This window comes from Aotus nancymaae, unplaced genomic scaffold (genome assembly GCF_030222135.1).
Source record: "Aotus nancymaae isolate 86718 unplaced genomic scaffold, 86718_ANA_hifiasm-v0.15.2.pri h1tg000046l, whole genome shotgun sequence".
Classification (NCBI taxonomy): domain Eukaryota; kingdom Metazoa; phylum Chordata; class Mammalia; order Primates; family Aotidae; genus Aotus; species Aotus nancymaae.
The window spans coordinates 21112392-21129992 of NW_026988460.1; the positions used below are offsets into that span (position 1 = coordinate 21112392).

At 51.4% G+C, this 17601-nt stretch overlaps 1 protein-coding gene across 1 annotated transcript in view; it reads right to left on the reverse strand.

Moving 5' to 3' along the window:
* The window catches only part of SLC6A1 (solute carrier family 6 member 1), a 43386-nt gene extending 26149 nt beyond the window's left edge, over positions 1-17237 (reverse strand). Inside the window, exon 1 of the mRNA XM_012471736.3 lies at positions 17062-17237. The gene's annotated coding sequence lies outside the window, so the exon portion shown is untranslated. The remainder of the gene's footprint in view (positions 1-17061) is intronic.
* Positions 17238-17601: the final 364 nt, after the last annotated feature.

The following is a 17601-nucleotide window of genomic DNA, read 5'->3' on the forward strand; positions in this document are numbered from 1 at the left end:
CCGACCCCAGTCCCACTCCCTCCTTGAGGCTGTACTCATGCCTGCTTTGCTTTGCTCTCATTGTGCAATTACAGAAATTAGAGAGGCTTGCATCAGACTGCAACCACTCACTTTGCCTTTATTTCTTTTTGAAACTCTGTGGTTCAAGAAAGAAATTAATATTGAGCTTGGCTTCATTCCAAGGGGAAACATAATACAGTTTATTCTCTGCCTTTGGGAAGAATGCTAGGCTCAATTCATTGGACAAGGCTTTATTGAGCATCTGTTGTGTACTCAGACTCATGCCAGCTCCTATCGAAGGAGAAGAGCTAGCACTTATTGAGCGCCTATTGTGTGCCAGGCATTTCGCAGGCACTATATCATCCAGGCATCATTCCATCTGTGTAAGCCAGGGCCACATCACCCATCTGACAGATAAGGAAACAGCCTTGCCAGCCAGGGGCTATTGTTAAGGAGTCTCAAACCACCCAGCAACTCATGGCCTTGCTTCTCAAAGTGCGGTTCTTTAAGAGACAGCGTCAGCATCACCTGGGAGCCTATCAGATGTGCAGAATCTTGGACCCCACTCAATGAGAAGCTGATTTTTAAGCAGGTCCCATGACTGAGGCACATATGACAGCTTCAGAAGCTGTTAAGTCAGGGATGACCCAGATTATTTCATGGGACTTCATTCAAATCTCTGTGTAATAGGTCTAGATCTCTGGCTTGCTTGAATCCCAATTTTCTCATCTGTAAATGTGGATTTCACAGAATTGCTCTGAGAATTGCATGATAATGCATGGAAAGAGGCCAGCCAAGGGCCTGGCACACAGGAAGTGTCAATAAATAGCAGCTTAGGCTGCCACTCAAAGAGATGAATGGCTGCAAAAGTGCTTTGTAATTGAAAAATGTTATACAAATGTGAAGACCAATTAATAGTGGATGATCAGGCACAGAAGGTTAGAGGGAGGTTGGGACTGTGGGAACGACAGGTGCTTTGGGCAGTGCTTGCCACGCGCTGTCCTGGGTCAGGGAAAGCTCCCTGAAGAAGGTGCCCTGATGGAAAGGGAGCCGCCAGAGAGGGTCTCCGAGGCCTGGCATTTTAACAAGACCTCAGAGGCCATCTGGGCCTGCAGGGGGATGGAGGCTACAGGAGAGATGAATTAGTCGGGACAGCTTGGGGTCTAAATGGGAGGCCTCATTCTTGGATCCTCAGCCCCATGCACAGTGGTGCTTAGGGCCGAGACCCAACTGGCCTCCTTCCTGGTCCAGACTTGCTCCATGCCAAACTGGGGCACCTGGTCTACCATGGCATTCTACAGATGAAGAAAAAAACCCAACAAAGATTGGTGGCTGGCCCAAGGTCACACAGCACGAGAGTGGTCTGAACCATACAAACTCCCAGCTCCCAGCTCCCCACACACTCTTACTCAAGAGAGGAAGGAAAGCAGTTTCACACCTTGGTATAAATCTCTCAGCTGCCTCAACGTACCTGAGAGGGAATTTGCAGAAGCAGGTGTCTTTGTCAGTAGCAATTACTGCATGCTTACTCTTCACAACATCCCACTGTGACTTTCAAGTAAGCTACTTATTTTCTCAAAGTTTTTGTTTCTTCATCAATTAAGGAGGTCAATAGTAACCACCTTCCACTCCGTGAGGACTGGATTTGAAATTTCTAGCACCATGCCCAGTTCAGCAGGTGCTAAATACATTGAAGCTAATGTGATCACTGGTGCCATTTTGCAGATGATGGCACTGAGGCTCAGTGAGGTCAAATGACCTGCCCAAGGTCACACAGGACTTGACTCAGGCCCTCTGACTCATAGGTTAGTGCTATTTGCTTGCCCAGGAAGTGCCTCCCAGGCACTGGCCTGTGTGAAATTCCCTGAAGCCATTAGACCTATTGGACCTCATGACCTGACCTGCTCAAGCATGCCTGCTGGGTGCCACAGGGAAAGAAGTGTGACTGCATGAAGATGAGTTTCCCTGGCCTCACTGCCCCAGAACAGAAGAAGAAATGGAAGCTCTAGCCCTTCCCCTCTGCTCTTAGCCTCTGAGAGCCTAGAAGTCAGTTTTCTAGGATACCCCTGAAACCGCAATGTGGAAGAAGGCCAGAGGACATCCCCACCCCAACAACCCAGGAAAGAACAAATTCAACTTTGCAATTATGGAATGTGATAGACTCATCCAATGGTGAAACAGACTTCAGGAGCCACGGTTCTCCTTCTGCAGCCACCTACAAAAAAGAAATATTCCCTGGCTTTTCATTAACAAGGGGTGAAAGAAAAAGAAGCGCTCAGTACAGGGAGGAAGTGAGCTGAACACATTAATGTGCCAGGGCCCACTCTAAATGGTTTTTGTCTATTATATTGCTTTTATCCTCCATTTTACTGATGGGTAAACTGAGGCACAGAGAGGTTAAAATGACCGGCCAAAGGTCTCCCAGTTAGGAGGTAGAGGTGCCAAGCCTTGACCCAAGCAGCTGGGCTCCTGTGTTCAAGCTCTTAACCACTCTTCTGTCTCTAATGGGGTCCCTGTGGAACCCCCTCAAGCCCTCCATACTTGTGATGGGCCTCACAAATATGGCCCATCTCCAGCAGCCACCTCCCTCCAGGACAAATCTCCACAAGGACAAGGCCTGCGGCTCTTTCTAAGAAACCCAAGGGAGGCTGCTGGCATGACAGCCTCTGAGTTCTGGCTGCAAAAAGGCTCCTATGGTTGTGCTGGACAGGTATCCAGGGAGCCCTGAGAGGTCACGTGAGATTCTGGCTGAGCTGTGGGGCTGGAAGGTCTAATCAGAGTCCCCAGGAGGCAGCCAGCCTCTGGGGGCAGTACTCCCCTCTTGGAGACCCCAGCTGTCCTCCAATTGCAGATATGGCCTGTGCCTTGCAGCTGCCGAGAGGGGCTGACCTGAGGAGGAAGGGCAGTTAGCTTGACACCCTGAAGTCCAGTAGACACAGGTTTGAAATCTCACCCCAAACTTACTAGCTGTGTGACCCTATGCCAGTTCCTTCCCCTCTCTGTGCTTCGGCTTTCTTCTGTGTGCAAGCAGGAGAGTCAGACTCTGATTTCTAGCTCTGCCTCACTCTAATCCAATTCTGCTTGTCTCGCTCACACAATCAGCACTTTACTAATGTCTGTTCTGACCCCTAATTATCTGTAATGCCCAACTGAGCACTTCATTTTGTCAAGGCAATTTTCAATCCCATCCACATCAACTGTGCACCTCCGGGGAGCCGAGCCTCATGCTGGGTGCAGAGGGACAGAGAAGTAAGTTGGAGTCTGAGTCCTGCTGCCACCGAGCTCTCAGGATGGCTGGGAGATGGGCCATGGACAACCCACATCCATGGGGTAAGTCTTCCACAGCACACAGAGAAGGAGAGGTGGCGCCCTGTAGTAGCAAAGAGCTCTGATGCAGGAAAAGAGATGTGTCAGCATCACCTGGGAGCCTGTCAGATGTGCAGAATCTTGGACCCCACATTTCTGCACATTTTACCCTGTAATGAGAATGATGATCACACCGAAGGCTGAGGAAGTGCTTAACATGTTTACTGCATTTCATGGATGATTGCATTTAACTCTCACACCATACAGATGAGGAAACCGAAGTTCAGACAGTAAGACAACTTCCTGTGGTCTCAGATCCCGGACACTGCAGTTTGATTCCAAAGCCCATGTTCTTAACTATCCCTCTCCACCGTGGGCATGGGGTGGTCACCAGGGCTGCCGCCTAGGCCCTGGAAAGTGGGGAGATTTGATGTGATGGTGACTTGGCAAGACTGCCCAGCAGCTGTGTGGCGAGGAGGAGAAGAGAGGGAACATGGGTGGAGGTTGCTGTCACAGGGCTGGTGAAAGGATGAGAGATAGTGCCTGAGCCAGGACCATGGTGGGGTGAGGAGGAAGGCCTGGTCACCCTATACGACATGGCTTCTCTCCTAATTTCAGATTCTTTTGTCTTAGCGTCCCAGCTGCACTGTCACCTCTGTAAGAACGGGGCCCAGGTCTTCCACCTGCTCTGCTTCCCAGATAGCTGGCAGCTTGCACAGTGCTAGATATGTGTGCGCTCTCTTGGGTTCTGCACTCTATGGCAAAGGACATTGTTCTTACAAGGCCTCAGCACAGAAACATTTGCTTCAGAGAAGGTGGCAGGTCTACAGAGCAGTGGTGTGCTGGTAAGCTTTAACAATGGGCTCTCAGGAAACAAAACAGAAGACTCAATTTGCAGCACCTGCTGATTTCTGTGGTGTAAACACTCCCACCATGGCCCGTGAAAGGTACTAATACGAGGTCACAGGATTGAGTACGCGTGCCATCTGTGAGCGAGGTCCAGCACACCACTGCTCCTCAGGCCTGTTTCTTCTTGTGAGGCCAGTGAGGTATGTACTCGGGCAAAAACTGGCCTTGCTTCCTGGTGGTTTAATGCTGGAAGCCCTCTTGATTGCTTCCTGTAAGGAAAGTCCTGGACATCACCCCCTGGGCTGGCCCTGGAGCACATGCTGGGGCTGGAGGGTGCCCGCGGAGATGCCTGCTGTGGGATGAGGAGCATCGCACTCTGGGATCAGACATGGGAACTTGGAGGCATCCCCCGGGTGGGTTTGAAGGAGTGGAGAGCGATGGAGAGAGAGGAGGTTGAGAAGGAGGGGGAAGCAGAGAAAAGGAAGTGGAGGGAGAGGAGGAGAGAAACAGACAAGGAGAAAGTGGGGATAAAGGAGCAGAGTGATGAGGAGGAGAACAGGAGGAAGAAAGGAGGAGCACAGGAAGGGATCAGAAAAAGGAAAGAGGAAAAATGGGCAGGAGGAAGGAAGGACGGAAGAGAAAACAGATGTGCCATTCACTGCTCATAAGCTGCGCAAGGCTCCACTGTGGTAGCTCACTGAACCCAAGGAGGGAGGGAGGGAGCCTACCTTTCAGCCACGAGAAGCCTGAGGTTGGCAGAGCCCAAGGTCAAAAGTGGCTGAGGAGCCGGGATTTGAACCCAGGCTGCAGGGCCTCTTCCACTGACTTCCTAATTAGCCAGCCCATTAGTCTCAACCTTCCACACAGGGCAGCTGCCTCCCCATGCCAGCTTGAGGGATCCATTGAGAACCCACCCTGTGCTGGGCACGAGGGGGAGCCCCTGTGGAAGAGGTCCGAGTCCCCAACCTCTGCTCCCTGACCGCCTGTTCCAGGCTCCTTTCTTCCTCCTGCCTCTGATGAGTGTGGGGCTTTCTGGGGGACTTCAGTTCCAGGGGATGCCTCTGTAAAAGCCCTGTGCTCAACCGGCCAGAAAGGATTAACTCAGACCAGGAAATAAGAGCGGCATGATGACCTTTTGCCATTCTTTTACATCGCTCTTTGCCTTTTAAAACACACTTGTAAGAAGCCCGTGGGGTTAAAATATTCATTCCTGTTCAAGATGTGCTTGGAAGGCTGTGACGGGCATTAAGATAAAGGCCCTTTAAGAACTCAGATTTGGGGAAAAGAAATAATAACGCTGCCAGAGCTGCCTGATCTAAAGGATGAACTAAATAAGTCACGTGCAGGAGCACAGCCCAAATGGAGAGCTGGCTTAGCGTCGCAGAAGCCACATCCATGACAGTGGCTGCAGACAGTTCCACGGCTCTTTATCAAACGTCCACACCTGGGACTCCATTTCTCTCTCGAGACAGCTCTGCACGCTCTATCAGCCCCCTTCTAGAGACAATCAGGCTGAGCCCCAAAGAGAAACTGCCTGGACCAAGATCATACAAGGTCACGATAAGAACCACCAGGGATCTCAGCATGGTGGTTTGGGGCCGAATGGATCCCACAGATATGTTTGGTTGAGTGGTATCAGATTTGAATTTTAGAACTTGAACTTGCATGCTTTGGAGAAGGGAAGTGGTGCATGTGTTTCCTAGTTTACTACAAGTCCCACCATTACTGTCATCCTATCCCTGACCTTTTTACTCACTTCTGTGATCCGTCTGGCCCTAATGGCCCTTGAATTTGCAATCCTTGTACACATGGTGCAATCTACTGAGTGACTACTCAGTAGAGCTCTTTCTCTAAGCAGTGGAAGATGGATGAGCTTAATATTGCCCCTTCCCTAGGGGATACGTCAAACGCTTGGGGGTGGTGAAGTTTGAAACAGCATGTTTGGTGTTACAACTTTATATTTGGGAAACAACAAATCCTATTGTTTTCTTAATAAAAGCTCCTTTGGATTTAAAAAAATGCAGAGAGACTCTGCTTTAGAATATTCTGCAAGAATGAGGGAGGCGTGTATTTTCAGAGTCAATTAAGGGTCAGATTCCAGGGTCAGAAATATTTTCCCACATTATAAAGGCTAATTTTATTTTTAAAAGACTCAAATGCTCACATTCACCAGTGCATCTGCTCTTGACTCACTTGCTTAGCTTATGGTATAGATCCCCTTGTTTTTGTAAAGTATAAACTCCCATGTAGCAAGAACAGCCTACCCATTTGGTAAAATCAGATTTTTTTTTCTTTCTGAGACAGGGTCTCACTCTGTAACCCAGGCTGGAGTGCAGTGACAGGATCTTGGCTCACTGTAACCTCTGCCTCTCGGGCTCAAGCAATCATCCCACCTCAGTCCCCCTAGCTGGGACTACAGGCATGTGCCACCACGTCTGGCTAAAAAATCTGATTTTTATTGTGTAAGTCCCATGAACGACGAGCAATGCCTTCCTCTGCTTGCCCCTGTAATGGCTCCTGACAACCAAACTCCAGATCACTCTATGATACCCCAAGCAGGAACGCTTCGTAAGTGTGCTCATTGTTCATGGGACTTAAAATTTGTCCTTCCTCATAGGCAAGGACACCTAGTTTTGAGTTTCAGCTCTGGTTCAGTGCTGTGTGACTACAGGTTAGTCACTTACCCTCTCTGTCTAAAACAGAAGTGATGACACCTACTTTTAGGGCTGCTATGAGGATTAAATGGGAAAATATGTAGTTAGTATAGCATCTGCGACATAGTAAATACTTGATACCTGACAGATATTATAATAAACCACCTGATCAGGGTTATCATTTATATTTTTAAATAGTGATGGGAAAAAGTCCTGAGCAGAAGACCAGTGTTACCTTTACCTATAGGCGATCAATTCAAGGGAATGGTGGGAGTCACTGGGAGATGCTGATCAAATCAAATTCTTAGAACAAATTGTTTATTAAACACGATTCCCAAAGTGGATATGTGTATGTATCCTGCAATTTAGCACACCCGCTAAAATCCTGGTTAAATGTCAACTGTCTTTATTTGTTCACTGAATCAGTCTCCCTGACCCCTCTCCTCCTTGCATGAAATAGGGGTGTCAGGATCCAAGGTACTCAGCTCATTGCCTTATAGCTTGGCATCCAGCCCCAGGAACAGCAACAAACAAATGACCCTCTCTCTCAGGGGACCCAGAAACAGGTTGCTACCTCTGGGGGTGGATTTGCTCAAACAGGTTTGCGGAAACAAACAAAATGGTTGCTTGCATCTAAATCATCAGGATCCCAGCTCTCACCAGCGCTTTTGAAACAGCCAAATGCCTGAGTCCAGCACCCTCTTTCCGCTTCCAAAATGGAATGGGGTTGTCTGCCAGCCTGCATCTTTGCCAGCATGCAAATGCTGCACTTTGGGGTTTCACAGGGTATTAACCCCATGTTCTCCAATCCCCGATTAGGGAGGTAAGTATACTGCACCAGCTGCGCAGAATAGAAATTAGGTGTGAGAGTGTTTATTTTCCAGAAGGGTTTGCAGCATGGAGTCATTTAGATAGCTGGCATAGAGAAAACACAAATTCCCCCAGCGAGGTGTGCATATAGGTTTTTAAGGACAGTACATTTGCAGTGAGGTACACCATTCACACTCTTCAAATGCAAAATATTTATGTATATTTTTGGTGATGGAGCTGTTCATTTGTTCTAGTGCTATTTACTAGCCTGGAATGAGGAGCCCTGATATGTATCATGCGTATACTGAGCCGGTTTCACTCTTCCAGTACACAAATTACAAGCTGATACGTGGTTGGGAGTGGAGGCTTCTCTTAGCCTCTCCCCTTTGGTTCATAACAACAGCTGCTGGTGACTGAGCTATGACCAGGATTGGGGTTTGATGCTTTATCTGCCTTGCCCTATGCAGTCTCGCCACAATCCTATGAGGCAGGTGCTGGTATCATCCCCATTTTGCAGATGAGGACACTGAGGCTCGGGGGAAAGTGACTCACCCAGGATTACACAGTTTAGGAAGTGGCAGGGAGAGATGTAACTTCGCTTCCAAAGCTGATGCTTTTAGCTACACTGATATTCTGTTTTCTCTTCCTCTTCGGCTGGAATTGTCATTCCTGGCCCATGTGGACCTCCACGAGGCCTTAAGACTTTGGAGAGGTCTAGGTTCTATAAGTGCAGGGCCCTGGCACACCCCCTTCTGAGACCCTATTCCATTAACCACTCCCTGCTCCTGTAGGGGAACCCCTTCCAGGCCCTCCCTGTAGCCTAGGCCCCCCATGTTGGTTGGAGGTATAATCCCAGCTCTGGCTCTTTCCTGGTTGTGTGGCCTGGGGTGAGTCACTTCACCTCTCCTCACCAGACTCTGCACCTCCATGAAGTGCAGAGAAGTATCCCATTCTGACAAGGCTGTAGGAAGGGTGGATGTAGGGGAGGCAAGTTGCTCTGAAGCTGCCCCACCCCTACCAGCCCCGCACCTCCTTCTTGGGGAAGCTCGAGCCCTAGACATGGTCCCCTCCACTCTTCTCTTGTGCTCACTCTCACTCCGGCAGCTCCCGAATCAGCATTCAACACACATCACTCTGCCTTGTGCAACGCCATTATCTCCCGAGGACACAGGCTCTGTTGTCACGGCAACCAGAGTCCTTCCACCAACTCTGTTTAATAATTTCTCAACGGAGGAGCTGGGCTGGCTTGGTGCAAGGGAAAGAGCACTGGGTTAGGGGTTAGAAGCTCTGGGTCCTAGCATCTGCAAGGCCTAGGACTCTTCCTCTCTAGGTCTCAGTTTACCCATCTATAACACAGGTATGTCTGAAATGGATAGGTTTTGTTACTTTCTCTAGCCTAGAAAAACCTGGGAAATAGCTTTCCAGGTTCAGGAAGCTGGAAACAAGTGACCTGAGCTGCTGGAGATGACTTGGGGGTTGAAGTGAGATTTGAGTGAGACCCACAGGAAGAACCAGACACTGCCTTTGGTGACCACACTCTCTCCCTCTGCTGAATTTCCTCCAGAATGTCACTCTTCAGACATTTATGAGGTCTCTGTGATTCTCCAGATTCAGGGCCAGGGTTGGTTAGAAAACAGTTCTTTTGCCTGCAGCCATCATAGCCCTTATTCTCCCCATTTTGCAGATGTGCAAACTGAGACTCAGGGAGGGCAAAGGAGTTGCCCGTGATGCTTCAGCAAGTGGAAACGCAGCTCTTCACCCACATCATGCCTCCCCTCAGAACCTGAGGCTAAGACGTCCAGGAAGGTCACGTTGCTTGTACCTGGAGAAGACAGCCTGACCCTGGCCCAGTCCCTCTGCCCACCGATCTTGCTCTGGCCATCATCTGTGTGGCCTCTGGCTCTCATTCAAGGAACCAAGTGACACAGAAGCACCCACTCTGAGACTCCAAAGACACAGCATTCCTGCTCTTAAGGAATCTACAGTTTTGACTGCCAGTGGATCTTTAAAAGGCAGCAATAGCACCTGGTTTCTTTCCACAATCCACAATAGGACCTGGCACACGGTAGGTGCTCAGAGTTTAATTTGGTCCAATTGTTTGCCCACATCTGCCCCTGAGGATAACTAGTCTAGGCCCCCAGGGGCCTCTAAGAAAATCTCCCAAAGCAGCCACTGATCCATGTCTCCAAGGAGCTGCTTTGAAACCTGAGCTGAAGATGAAGAGGGGTCCATGACCAATGAGGGGACCTTTACTTTGTGACTCCTGTCTAGCTCCATTTCTGGGGAGGGGGTTGTTCTGCCTCAGCCCAGGCTGATGGCACCACTTTTAAGTACAGCCGTTGCCAGATCAGTGGTGCTATTTAACTCCTCCAGGGCTGGCATTTTCATTTAATACCCGTGGAATAATTAACAGTGCTGCATCTGCTCTGTCATTAGTGGCATTCACTGCCATTTGGAGAAAGGGCTCTTATCTTCCTCAGTCATTAGTCTCGGGGAGGCTATTATGGGGGAAATGGAGGAGGAGAGGAGGAAGTGGGGCATGCAGCTTCCCTCCCCTTGCCTGGAGAACTGGCGCCTGGCGCGGGGAGCAGCCGATCGTCCCATGCAATGGTCCAAACCCCTTGGCTGTATGAACTGAGCATGCAAAGCCAAGAAAGGGGAAGGAACCTGCCCACAGTCCCTCACAGGCTCGAGGCCCGGCAGGAGATGGCTCTCCCACTTCTTCCTCTGGTCTGCAAGCCCAGGCCTCGGAGCCCTGCAGCCTGGGATCTGATTCCCAGCTCTGCCTCATGTCAGTGGTATGACCTTGGGCAACTTCTTGAGCTCCTTGAGCCTCAGTTTCCTTATTGAGGATCCTGGGACAATGCTTGTGAAGTGCTGGCTCAGTGCCTAGGTCACAGGCAAAGCCCAAGACTGAGGGATGCACATATCAGATCATTCTGTGTCATTATGCTGGACCAACCTGCTAAAAATGCATATGTCATACATGCATGCATTTAAATTCCATGTTTAAACAATACTCTTCAGTAAGATGACTTCTTCCCTTTCCCCAGGTCTACTTTTTATTTTTATGTTTTAAATCATAGGTGGGTCCTTGATCTTGAGCTCTGGTAGCATCTGACTTGGACGGAAAGGGGCTTAGCTCAGGCAGCAGTGAAGGCTGACTGCACGACGGCAGCTGAGACAGTGCCCGGGAAGCTGGTGGCTTTTGCTTTTGGTCACTTTTCTTTTGTATTGCTTTTACTTTTTCTCAGCTCTTGCATGGCACAGCCAGAAATGATGAATACAGAGAAAAAGCCCTGGCCCCTCCACCGTTATCCTGTCTCAGGTGCTTTTCCGAACGAAGCAGCATGGTGTTGACATCAGCAAGGCCTGGGTCCAAACTTGGTCTGTGCAACCTGGGGCAAGTGACTCCAGCACGCCTGGGCTCAGGGTGTCCCTCTGGCAGATGGGGAGAGTAGCACCTATCACCCAGCATCAGCCTCGGCTCAGGAGCCAGTGCCCAGAGGCCCTCCAAACTCATGGTCAGGGCTGAGCTGGACAAATTCTCTCTCACCATCCAGCCAGGCAACTAGCAAACCCTCAGGTCTCTTGCCCACCCCTGCGCCCCAGAGGGAAGCTTCTAGAACTCATGGTATTTCACAGTCTTCAGCATGACAACAGTCCAAAGGCAGAGGGGAGTGGGTCATGGCCAGGGTCAGGTGGTTTCCATCCCATATCCCCTCCCCATCCCTGCCCTCTTGCCTGGGCATGGCTCAGAAGCATATAGCCTGCTTCTCCAGTGGGTCTGAGCTGAGGCTTATATACGAACACTCCCCTTAACCTTCCTGGTTATCAAGGCCTTTAGATCCTTCTGTGAAATCTCCTGGCGGCCCCTGGTGTTCATTTCTCCCCTCGTTCATGGAGAAAAGCAGGCTTGTGTGCCCTTAGGTGTTTGAGAGCAACCATGGTGACTGCTGGGAGCTACCAGCTAAATGATGACACTTTAGACCCCAAACTCTGGGTATAACCAAGGAGATGGTCATCTCTGGACAGAGCTCAGGTAAGGCTAGGAAAAGATGCCACAGCCCTTTTCTCCCGAAGCTCACAGCCGTGCCTTCCCACGCTCTCCTGTATGTCTTGATCTTTGCGTGCTCTGTGCTCTGCCCTCCTACCAGATCTGGCCTCATTTGGGCTCTTTCTCAAGGGGCTACCTGGTGAACTTGGATTTCAGCCTAGTAAAAGTGATTTCCATCAGCTGGGAAACCAGGGAACTGAGATGAGGAGTGAGGGCTCACTGAGCCACAGTTTCATCTTTTGGATGTAATAATGGTACTAATAATAACAATAAAATTATCTTCACTTGAAGCTCCCAGGGCTGTCACAAGCTTCAACTGAGAAAACACTTTGAAAGCTGTGAAATTCTACATAAATGTTAACCTGTTCATGTATGCACATGTGTGCAAAGGAGCCTCATTTGGGTCAAGGTCATTCTGATTTGGGCTTTATGAGAAAACTAGCTTAAAAAAAAGTCACTCCTTATTGGTTAGAGGATTCTTCTTCAGGATGTCAAGGACCATATTTTCTTCCCCTGGAATACTTCATACACGATCAAAAGAAAGAGCAGTTGCAAGAGCATTTTTAGCAAAGTCTAAAGTGCGGTTCTGATGACCGGGAGTATCGTGATCAACGCTGAGTTACAGCAAACTGCAACAAAATGTCTTTGCTCACCTCCCTGTGGCTGCCGGCCTCTCCCTACACAGAACCTCCTTATCAAACAACACATCCATGAAAGCAACCTGCTGTCGATGTTTCAGGGCATCTTTGACCTTGAATGTCCCTCTAGCCAGGGCTCAGTTATCTCAAGAGCTGGCGTGAGACACAGATCTTGCAGATACCAGGCAGCCGACAGGTGGGCAGAGCTGCAGGTCACCGTCCAAGGCAGCCACTGACTCCTGCATCCCCAAGCCTGCTCTGTGTGCCAGGATCTCATCCAGCCCCAGCAGCCAGGGGGCCCCTTTCACAGCCAATGGGGCCCCTGCCACCCTAACATGGCCCGTTCCACCTAGCTGCACATCCCCTGCTTTCAGAGCACCACAGCCAATCTCTCTGCAAGACCTGGCCTCCTTGTAATTTCCAATTTGTGAGAAATGTAAAAATAGAAGGCCATTTGCTGCAGGCATCTTGCATAGAACCGGATGCCACTTTTGTGTCATGTCAGATCACGGTAAACGCAGCTGATGGCTTTGTCAGGGCACTCTCAATAGCTTCTTGAGCAGCAAGACGGTGGGGACAAAATTGAGAGACACCCGAGAGTTAGGGAAAGATGGCTGAGTGCACGACATCAGCACTAGCTGCAAATGAATTTCAAATCTAGGTCCCAAATAGGTTGTAACAGGCTGGACTTCTCAATTTGAACCCCAGTTCTGCAGCCTAGCAGCTGAGGGACCTTGGGCACAAATTCATCTCTCTGTAAGTCAGCTTCCCCAGTCATCACACAGAAGCTATCATGCCTCCTAGAGCTGTGGCAAAGCTCCACAGATGGACTGGATGAGGAAGTGCTTTGTAAACTGTGCAGCTCCTTAACTAGGGTGGAGGTGGCTGGGGTGGTCATGGTCATTGCCAAGTAAGCAATGTCAGGGGCTTTTCAGTGGCAGGGATTTAAGCATGCTGTGACTGAGTCTGGGCTCCAAGGCTATTTACTAGTCCAGTGATCCTGCAGCAAGTGCCCTAGCCCCTCTCTGCCTCAGTTTCCTCACCCTTACAGGGATCATTATGCTACATATCTCTCACGGTTTTGTGAAAATTAACTGCAAGGATATAAGTAAGGCACACAACACATTCCCTGGCATTTGCCAACATGCAGTAACTGACCGTTATTACTATGTTTGATACTACTGCCACTGGAACAATATTTAGTGTTTTTTCCTTTTCTGTTTATGACTGAATTCCAGGTCTCTGCTGAAATATCACAGCTTGCATTCACACCTACTGCCTATGCTAGGCAACTCTCCTCTCTGCTACTGGCCCTCTTCCCACTGACTCCACAGCCCCTTCCCCTGACCCCAGAGGTCTTAGTAGCATGGAGTAGATGGAGATGCTGGATGTTCATATGCTCACTGAGGCCCATTTCCTGGGAAGTCCTATTTTGGAGTGCACATCTGGCCTCCCAACCTTTCCTTTCTCAAACACCAACCTCTTCCTCTCCACCTCCCAGGGCCCTTCAGAGAACAGGGTAAAGTTGGCAAGAAGAGCCACCTGTGTAGGACCCATTTGGGAAGCCAGCACCGAGGCACACCAAGCCACAGAGCAGTGGATGCATGACGGTCTTTTCAGCTCGTGGGGACAGCGCCCAAATGCTCTTGGCAACTGGAGTCAATTTGAAGTTGCTGTCATCCAGCGGGGCTATACCCTGCCCGCCATTCTCCAGGCACAGAGAAGCTCAGGTGACATTGCACAGTTGAATGGAAGGGGCAGTCCCAACACAGGCATAGACAGGCCAGCTGACGCTCACATTTTAGTTTCCATTTGGGCAGAGAGGCGATGAAGTGGCTCTAACTGGGTTTGGCATTGGGACTGTGGCTGAGGAGAGGGGCTGCTGGGGCGGGGTGGTGGCCAGGGGGAAGGTGGGCACGTCTTGGGCTAGGCAATGGGGATGGGATCTGAAGGACAAAGGAGATGGACTTCAGGATGCAGGCAGCTAGAGGTGGTGGCAAGGCTAAATCAACTGTCATTAACACTGCCTGTGACCCACAGACAAACAAGAGGGGGGAAAGACATCTCCAAATTCCAAGTAGCGTGGAACCCTATCTCAGCTGCTGAGCTCACAGCCAAGCCAAGGAATTGTCTTTGTGCAATGGTAAGAAGCAGCCTGATATTGGTGCTTTATTTAATGGTGCTCTCAGCATGTCATATGCCACCAAGGTAGAGGACCAGACACTGCTTCATTGGCAGGCCCATGGGAATTCTCACCCTATCACTGCACTTTACGGTTGGAAAAACCGAGGCCCAGAGACCCACGATAGGACACAGTTGGCTTGGAAATTAGAACAGTAGGGTTGAGATCCCTGCCCTTCCTCCTCCTAGCTATGTGACCTTCGGCAAGTCACTTCCTCTCTCTGCATCCAGTTTCGTCGCCTCTGAAATGGGAATTAGAATAGTGCCTGCTGCACATGGTTCTTGTAGGAATGATAAGCCCTGGCACATTGGAAGCTTTGGGTACTCCATTCCTTCCTTCCAACAGGAACGAGAACGTACCCAAGGTCACCTGGCCAGAGATGGCAATGCCCCAGCTCAAAGCACAACCTCATCCGGGCACATTCATTCCTGGCTATGGACTAAGGGGCCACATTTTATAGGCTACCTGGTTTAGTGAGACAGGTAGAGATTGCAGGTAGGTCCATGCCAGTGCTAGCATCACCTTCCATCCATGCAGGCTTTATTCTAAGAGATTTATTGAGGTCCTGCTGTGTGCTGGGCCACGTGTAAACAAATTTATAGCCTCTGCTGCTCTGGGCTCACCAGGCATGTAAAATCCATGGCAGACAGGAGAGAGGTGGCCACTGTGCATCTTTCAGTCTTGATGGACTTGATTTTGCCTCATCTTTACCCTCTAAGCTACCTACTCCTTGGTCTCTAGACATCCTTCCCAGCCCCATCTAAGTTCCTGGAGAGTCGCTTCTCATCAAGCCTCCAGACCTAAAATAAAGGGTCCCGCATCAGGACAGAGGGTCCCTGATTTTACTTCCAGAGTGGCTGCCTCTCTCCTGCGAGTTCCTAGGGAACCCCACTTTCCAGATGCTCTGCCAGGCAAGCCGGGCTGTGTCTCTCTGCCTGGGACTCACTGTTTGTCCTCCAAGGACTGGCCACTGAGCCAGCGCTTGGCTGGAGACAGAGCTCTTTGTTTGCTGCCTGCCTGACGATTTATTTCTGAGGCTCAAGGGAGGCTCAGCCATTTTGCCAGGGCTGCTCTGGGAAAAGGTCCCTCTCACTCCCCAAGGGACTCACACTTCTAAGGGCAAGTTCACTTTCCCCTTCTCTGCCTTGGGGAGGGTCTGCGCCTGCTTGGACCAGACCCGGATCTGGAGCTGGGTCAGTCCTTCCCAATGCACTCCAGAGAGAAAGAGGTAACGTGCAAGACGCCAGTAGTTTGCACTGACCTCTTTTGTTTTGGAATGTGGGGGATTTGGGTAGCCTTTTTAGGCTCCCTTAGGAGGACACTTCCCCCAAAGTTCCCAAAGACACAGAATCCAGGCACTATCCAGCACCCAACATCCCCACTCTCTTGCCAAACACCCACCTTGTGTGTCACAGAAAAACAAAGGTAGACCCCCAATGCAACTCAGTCTGACATGATCTATGACTTTTGGGATGTCACAAAAGCCCAGGAGCCATTTTATTCCCTCCCTTCCCCAACTCTCCCCCCTTCCTTATCTTCATGCGGATAAGGCTAAGCTTCCTGGGAAAGGGAATGTGCACTCCAGCCCCACAACGGGAAGGAATGCGGCGTTATCATTTGGCTTTTAAAAAATCCAATTTTCTCCTTGAGGTTCACGTCTACTTTAGGAGGATATTAGCTCAGAGCCTCAATAGCGGACTGCCCGGTCTGAGTTTCTTGTCGGAAGACAGAGCGAAGCGTAGAACAGGACATCTGTGGGTGTGACCCGTGGGGATATGTGCTCAGAACCCAATAGGCACTGCCCGGGGCTACTGTCCTGAGCAGTGTGGCCCCGGGGAGTAAGAAAAGCAAGAAAGGGAGCGCAGCTACCGAAGCAGCGAGGAGGCACAGTCCTCCAGCTCTCTAAGGGATCTCCCGCACCCCACATCCCTGGGGGAAAGTCAGGGCTGGGAGAGCGCGGCGCAAGCTTCGGTGCGCACAGCCCAAGCCCTGGTGTGCTTTTAAGTCAACGTTTCTGAGAGCTTGGGCCGTCCCGGGATGGAAAACGAGATGTCCCATCTTCAAGTCACACCGGACCCCGCCGTAGCCCCGTAGAGAACAAATGAGGGGCATAGCTCTAACTCGGCTCAGCTGAGCCCACGATTGGGAAAGTGGAGCACGGTCCCCTAACGCAGTTAGTATCATTCACTCCATCGTCCCCTCCATCCCCTGGGGACTGAATAGGGCGCTTCGAAGACTCCAGCAGAATCCAGCACCAACTTGCGAGGCCAGTGGGGCACCGCGGGAGGGAAGGGGCATGCAATTCTTGCGACCCTCGGTTCGGTTCGAGCCTTCCTGCCTCCCGCGTGTTGCGGGGGATGAATGGCCTGAGCGCCTGTCGGGGACCCAGCGGCGCCCCTGTTCCTTCATGTGGCCCCAGGGGAGGTGCGGCGCGGGCGCTTGAATCTCGAGGTGTCCGCCCCCCACCCGGCCCGGCTAGCGGCGGCGGCAAGCGGCTCTGGCCAGTCTTGCCCCGTTGTCCCAGGCTCTGCGCCCCGTGCCCCGACGCCGGCCGACCGTTCCTACCTGCGGCCGGGGCTGCCCTCCCCAGGACGGGAGCTGCGCGGGGCGGCTCGACCGCTCCGGTGCGCTCGGGACGCGGGGCCGCTCGGGCTTGGGCTGCGCTGCGCTCCAGACTCCTCGGCTCCTGGGCTCCGCGCAGCTCGCCCGCAACCTCTCCGCTCTCTCGGTCTTCCGAGGGCGGGCGGAGGGACGCGGGGAAGGGAGAGGAGGGGGGAGCGAGACCGGAGGAATGGAGGGGGAGGGCGGGGCCCGCGGCTCACGGAGCCCGCCCAGCTGGGGGAGGGCCCTGCCCGCACCACCCGCCCCCGCCCGACGCTACCCCGGCCCGCGCCGCGCGCTCCCTCCGCAGCTGCCTCCTGCAGCTTCCCCGCCAGCAGCCTCTCCCCTTTTCCCTTCACCTCCTCTCGCCTTCTACGCCTCCCCTCTCCCTTCTTTCTCATTCTCCCGCTCTCTTCTCCCTCCTTCTCCCCTCTCTCTTCCTCCCTCCCTCTCCCCACCCCCTCCTTCTCTCGCCTGCCCCGCCGTCCCCCTCCTGTCTCTCTC